The sequence below is a fragment of the Capsicum annuum genome, chromosome 3 (genome assembly GCF_002878395.1).
Source record: "Capsicum annuum cultivar UCD-10X-F1 chromosome 3, UCD10Xv1.1, whole genome shotgun sequence".
Lineage (NCBI taxonomy): Eukaryota > Viridiplantae > Streptophyta > Magnoliopsida > Solanales > Solanaceae > Capsicum > Capsicum annuum.
The window spans coordinates 151,739,486-151,746,802 of record NC_061113.1 but is presented as its reverse complement, the minus strand read 5'-3'; the positions used below and the strand labels follow the sequence as shown (position 1 = coordinate 151,746,802).

The window sequence follows — 7,317 nt, the reverse complement described above, 5'->3', positions numbered from 1 at the left end:
TTAAAGTGCAAAGTCCACGCTTTACAGCTTCTCATTGGCTACACTTTTATCTGATAAAGCTACACTTTAAAGTGTTGCCTTTAGTCTTCATTGGGCATGCCTTACAAACATAGCCTTTGTATAGCACATCTATAGCAACACTTAAAAAACGTGATTTTTTCTTTATTACCGGTCACACTTTAAAATTGTGGCCTTTTATACATCCTCTATGACAACACTTATCAAGCGTAAGAATAATTTAGATACGTGACAATTTATTTAATAAGTCACACTTTTGAAGTGTGACAATATTATTTAAAATTTGGTAGTTCGTCTACGTTTAACAAAAATGACATTAGGCAAAAAAAATGAAGTACGTACTTTCTAATTGAAAAATAACTATTTTGATCGGAATATTTACATCACTAATCACATTACATACACATGCACATATATATGATCTCACGCACTAATTAGCTAATAAATAATTCAAATGCATAGATTTGCAATGAACTTCAAAAATATGTCTTTTACTCCACAAACTAATCAGAAATTAAAACAATATTTTAAAGATTTGTTTGTAGTAAGTTCCACACAAAACCAAATGTATTTAAACTTATATCAAAATATTTCAAAAATTCTTCATCATTCACTTCAATCTAGATCAAGTTGAGTTGTGGAGGCCACCATTCAAATATCATAATCCATATTGTTCCTACACATTCAAAATGAACAAACAATTAGAAAAAAAAAAAATATGCTCGACAAATATTCAAATATAGCATAATACATTTGTTTTCTCAATCAAAGGAGCTGTATGGTACAAAATTTAAGACCACACATACGGTTTGCAGGAAAGGGGGAGATTGGTAATATAATGATTTTCCCCCATGTAATAGTGAAAAAGAAGAGGGACACCAGTAATTGTGCTGGCAAGCAGAATGTCTGTGAGCTTTGCCTGCTCTTAATTATGTCATCTTGTAGGAAAAAGACTAGCAGACTAGATAGTTTCATACATGACGGAGTGAGTTATGAACATACATTTGACGGGGTGAGTTATGAATACTATCGCACTCCAATATTGGAATGGAAAGCAACTGAGAGTTATCGAAAGCTCTACCAGACTCTATCCATTCTGGCAATATAATTCTCAGTCTCACCAAAACCAGTCAAACGACATTTAAAAAAAGAAAGATATAAGGCAATATCACATAAACCAGAACTAGCAATGTGAAATTCAAGCATTAGGAATTATTGCACTAAATGATAGTGTAATAGGACCAGTTCATAATTTCAAACAACAGCAACTTGGTTAACTCCCCTAGTTTAAGACAGAAAATAAGATTTCAAACCCAAAAATAACAAAACAAAGAGCGAGATTTGAAGACATTAAAATTATATTATTGTAAATTAGATAACGTAAGAAATCAAAAGGATTAGAGCAGAGAACATGATAGTGACATCACTGTAGCTATAACGAAAGAAACTAAGATACCTTCTGGATTACTCGACAACCATGCATATGAAGGCTAAGGATGATTACTTGCCCGTTGAGCTGAGCCAGTTCTCTTATCTAGGATTAACTTCCATGCTAAAAAATATGGAAAATGTGAATAGCAAAAAGGAAGGAGAAAGTTACACAACCTATTCATTTGATTCACATCACTTTTACCCAATAGAACCTAGAATAGAAGACATAACATGAAATACTCGACAAAGAAAAAATACACAGAGGAACATACCTTCTGGATCACATAATTACCAAACACATCAGTCATCAAGTAAAGGGCTTGCGGCATAATTTCTTGGTAGACCATGTTTTTCTCTACTGTGGTAGCAGTCTTTAAGTTTTTGTTTAATGAACCGACTCCCATACTGGTCCGCACTGCTCATATAAAATTGTAAGTAATGGTAAGGTTTTAGAGGTTAATATGACATGAAGGGTAGTTCTGCTAGTCTAAACTGTATACCTGAACTGAACAACATGTCCTTCAATCTCTGATAGCTCAAAACACTTACTCTTGTTGCTCTAAAACTCGTCTAGTAATGAGGAAGGAAAGGTTTCACCCAAGTTAGAAACAGCCTCAAAATGCCAAGCTCACATGTCACCACCAGCGATGTTTCTTCTCCCTGAATGAAAATGCATGTTCCTTTCACCTTACTTACAGGTTTACCTGGTCTAAAGGGGGAATTAAGAAGTCCTACTCCAGCCAAAGGGCTTCCAGGATATGACATATTAAGTCCAAGTGTTGGGTTCCCATAGTAATCATTAATTAATCCACCAGATTTTCTAGGATAAGGAAGACCATATTGTGATTTTTGAGATGCTAGCAACATATCCAGATATGCTTTTTGAAGCTCAATCAAGTCCATGTATGAAGTCCCTAAGGACTCCCTATTAACTGTTGGGTCATTTAGAGCTGCTAGTTGAGCAGTAACTTACTCAGTTGACCTCAAGTACTGCAGGTACAACGGATCCATCCGAGACATTTGCAAAGAGCCTCCCAAGGTTTAGTTACCAAGTCTATTAAGGTTTTGATGTTCAGCTGCTACAACCATTAATTCCGCAAACACCCATCAGAGAATCTATATTTCCCAGTACGGAAGGAAAATTTCAAGCGTCAAGCTGGTTTTCAAACATGACGATGATGAAGGGTTCATACCATAACCTTCTAAATCATAAGAAGAAAATGATGAATTTGGACTATCTAAAGTTGGATATTGAGATGGAGAACTTACTCCATCTCTGAGAGTTGGTGTAGAGGTCCCTATCAATTGTGCAGTAGAGGATCCTGCAGACTTATGGAACTGAACAGATACCCTAGTTTTAAGAAAACAATAATGCAAGTTTTACAACCAAGTTAATGCTAGTGGCAAAAATCTAAAGGCAAGAAACAACAGAGAAGCTAGTGTGCTAATTTGTTGACATATAGGAACAATCAATAGTTAGAATATCTTGAGGTCAATTTTTGGTCATGATGAAGCAATCTTGAATTGAAAATAGACAATGAATCTAACAAATAGGGAAACTTCATCAACCAACTAACCAATAGAATGCTATGGTTACACCCCAAAGCAACATCTTATCAAGGTCAAATTTAGCCATTCAACTTAATACTGTAATGTAGATTTTAGATTAGACACATGAAATAAGGTCTAAAAAAAGGTGCTCACCGATTTCAACATATTCTTGAGATGCCTAACCATATGTGGCCATAACACGAGTAGTTATGTGTGAGTTACTACCAGAAGGCCCCAGTTTAGCTAATCCGCAATCTGATATTTTTACATTGTTATTCTACAAGCAAAAGGTGCAAAGCAAAAAGTTACAATGAATAGACAAATATAGATGTTTAATAAATTTGGAGAAAAAATGATGAAGAAACTTTTCATGAAAATTTGTAAAAACATAAATGTTCAAAAACATGAGTAACTACTAGGTAAGTAGTGAACCAGATAAAATGTAAGCAGAAATTACCCCATCAAGCAGTATGTTTGATGCTTTGAAGTCTCTGTATATAACTTTCTTTTCTGGAGTACGTAAAAATGCCAAGCCTCATGCTGCTCCTATGAAAATTTTGAGATGCAAGTCCTAAGAACGTGGTTCAACCTTAAAGAGTAAAGGGAGTGGAAAACGAGAGGTGGGAATTTCCTTAAGCGGTTGCTATAATTACACAACTCAAAAAATCTGGCAACTACAAGTCGGCGACTACTTTTTTACAAAATTTTAGACATGAAAAACCTTGTTAGGATCAAGCGCTAACCATCATGCGAAAATCTATGGCTAATATCAAGTGTACAACTTTATTTCTAAACTAAGCCCATCAAGAAAGTGACATATTTGATCATGACTCCGACCAGGACCACCCTAACTCCTCGAAGGCCTTGTTATAAGCATTATGTTGGAGTTACCTGACAAAGAACAAATTTGAACATTGATGAAGCTGAATTCCTTTATTTGAAGCTGTCAACCATATATATGCCTATTCTTTGAATTGTGTAGGATCGGTTGGCAAAATTTTATGGGTCGCAAAAGGCAGAAAATGAATCTCGTTTTCCAATATAAGCAAGTATTAAAGGAATAAAGCAGAATTAAATGTATAAACAATGTAAGCAGAATTAAATGTATAAACAATGTAAATGCGTGTGGTCCTGTCTAACCAGTGGTATTAGCCTTGAAGTTTCTAGTAGAATATCTAAAACATCAAGTAACGAAACAGCTAAATACAATGGGCTAAGTCGTTGACATTTCACAGATCATGTCACAATCAAAGATGTAATTAACTTGAAGAAAATAAATAGACATGGTCATTTGAATTAGATGTTTGTTTTCGCATGATGTCGATCATGCTTGATCCTCCATGGTTCATAGGGATATATCAATGGCAAAAGTTCAGATTTCCAACAATATCTTCCGATAATTTGTTCTTTGAGAAGGACTTGTGAGCACAATTGTGTCCTATTACAAAGAACATCACAAATAAAACCAAAAGAAGAAAGTTAAATTTGAATTTTATGGTTAAGAAAAGGATATAAACAAAAAATTAATAAGTAAATAAATAAGTTAAATCCTAGTTTAGAGCTCAGAAGCAGATGGCAAGAAAATCAAGAAATAGAAAGCAGTTAGACATGAAAAAGTTATGTAAGTTGATGTATGTTGTCTTTAACATGATTTCCTTTCCCTTCTTCTATAGAGATCACACAAAAAATAGAATAATGTCAAGCTATGCTGCTCAGGCTCGTTCAAAAATATCGACGGTTGCGTGTCAAATACTCCAAAAATAGTTTAACTTTTAGAGTATCTAGCACAGGTGCAACAATATGTTTTGGACAGTCTGAACACCATAGATGGCTAGAACAAATGAAAGGAATATTAAAGAAAATAATACAGAACTTACCCCAGTAACTGTTGTTCCTGTACAAGCCTAGTCCATGGGAAGCAAATACCATGGGGCTTTGGAAATCAGGAAGAGACCCAGCATGTATGAAGTTACTGAGATCAAAACAGACTTCAATGCCTTTCCATTGTCAATCTCGAATACCTAACACATTAACACAATCTAAAATCAAAGTTACAGCACGGATAACTAGTTACTAACCAATGAAAACAAAATATTATTTCGTCTTTGGCCACTATATGAGTCCATTTTTGTCCATCAATTAACAAAGGAGACTAACTTGAAGATATTTCATCGAAAGAGACTGGATACTCACTTTTATAGTTTTTTACACAAACAGTACATCTCATTCGAAAGAAGTGTGAGCTACTAATGTACAAATATTTTTTAGTTTGAATTTATCCAAGTCCAAAATTTATGATTAAGAAGAAATTAAATTCGCCTAAAAAGAGGCAAACTTTCCAAGTAGAAGATAAGGCAATAGCTATGTATTTTAGATGCAAAATTCTTAAACAAATCCTCTTAACGAGACAAAAATTTGATATCCAAAAACAAAAAATTAACCATCAAAAACACGAATTTCAAACTGTTGGAAGGCTACTCTTCTATACGATAGCATTTGCAACACTTGCAATCCTGGGCCAAAGATCAGCACATTCTTTCCCAATAGGCCTTATGATAGCAGATCCTTTCATTTCACCATTGGGATTCACAATCACACCATTATTATCTTCAAAGTACATGAAAACACCGTCCTTTCAGCGCCACGGCTTACGCAAACTAATGATGACAGCAGGCATAACCTTTTTCCTGAGATCAGGTTTTCCCTTCTTCACTGTAGCCATAACAATGTCACCCACAAAAGCTGATGGTAACCTGTTAAGCCTTGCACCGATACCATTCACTGAAATGATATACAAGTTCTTTGCTCTGGTGTTGTTAGCGCAGTTGATGGTAGCTGCCACCGGTAAACCCAATGACATCCTGAATTTGTTCCCCGCGAAACCTCTGCGACCTCTCTTCGACATTATTGTTGGCCTTGCTCAGCTGCTTCCTCTCTAGCTCCAAAACCCTAACAATGACTAATGTACTAATATCAATCACTAGATTCTAAAGAAAACATGTGAATATTTAAATTTTCAAAAAATCTTCCTCAGAAGAAATAATAGTACCTTCTTTGGGAGTGTGTCAACCTTAAAGAGACAAGGGAGTGAGAAACGAGAGGTGGGAATCCATCATTGTTTGTGATTGTGTACCGCCTAAAACCCTAGATAAATTTTCTCAAAATCTGCTTATTGTGATAGTGTGTTTATGCCATATTTGAGCTGAATGATTATGAGAGTTGAGGCTTCTTTTAAGCTGAGAGAATTAATTTTTTATATTTATATTTTTATATTTAATAAAAAAGATTGAGTAATTAGAAATTGGAGTGAATAAAATATATTGGAGGGAATATAATAATTTAGTGTTAAAATATTAGGAGGGAATACCATATTTTGATTGTAAATTTTTGAAAAGTTATAAGGCGACACTAGTAAATTGTTGTTTTAAATGAATAAAAATAGCTCATTTTAAAAGTGTAATCATATTTATAAAAGGCGTTTCCAATTAGATAATGATATGGCAACACTTATAAAGTATAGCCTATAGCTTTAAAGAGTACGCTTTACGAGCGTTACCAAAATTATCGTGGCATAAAGTTAAAAATTAAGGCTACATTTTTAAAGCGTGACCAAAAATATTTTAGGCAACACTTTACAAGTGTTGTTTAGATTTAGTGTGGCCTTAGGCCAAAAATGTTGTAGTGGAAACTTCATCATTTTGTAATCGAAATTTCATCTCTTATTACTCTATGTCAACAATTTGTCTCCTGGTTGCCAAAAAGGGTCACCTAAGAATAATGGGTATTTCTTGGTTGATTTCATAATCAAGGAATACAGAGTCCACCGGCAAAATGAAATGATCGACCTTTACCAAGACATCATACAAAACTCCAACCAGTTTCTTGATAGAGCGATCCGCCATCAAGAACCTTATTGTTGTGGGAGTAGGAGAGCCCAAACCAAGTTTTCGATAGATTTTATATGGCACTAGATTGATGTTTGAATGAAGGTCACACAAGTCTTTCTCAAATTTCTATGTCCCAATTGTGCAAGGGATTGTGAAGGCTCTCAGGTCTGGTTTTTCTTTTTCCAGCCATAACATTAGTCATGATAGTGTTACAACCATGGGTCACTTCAATCATCTCACCATCCACAGAGAGCTTCTTGGACATCAATTTCTTCATTTGCTTAGCATATTTCGGGATTTTTTGAATTGCTTCTAGCAACAGAATATTGATTGAAAGATTGCCAAGCTTTGTGAGCAACTTCTTAATCTTAACATTCTCCCCCTTTTGAAGCCTTTGTAGGAATGGAGGAGGGAATTTCATTAGAGACAT

The 7,317-nt window shown here is 34.7% G+C and overlaps 2 pseudogenes; both read right to left on the bottom strand.

The window, feature by feature from the left end:
• Positions 1-452: 452 nt before the first annotated feature.
• Positions 453-2,814, bottom strand: LOC107863468 (annotated as a pseudogene).
• A 2,536-nt stretch (positions 2,815-5,350) lies between these two features.
• LOC124885168 lies at positions 5,351-6,225 on the bottom strand (annotated as a pseudogene).
• Between the last annotated feature and the right edge of the window lie 1,092 nt (positions 6,226-7,317).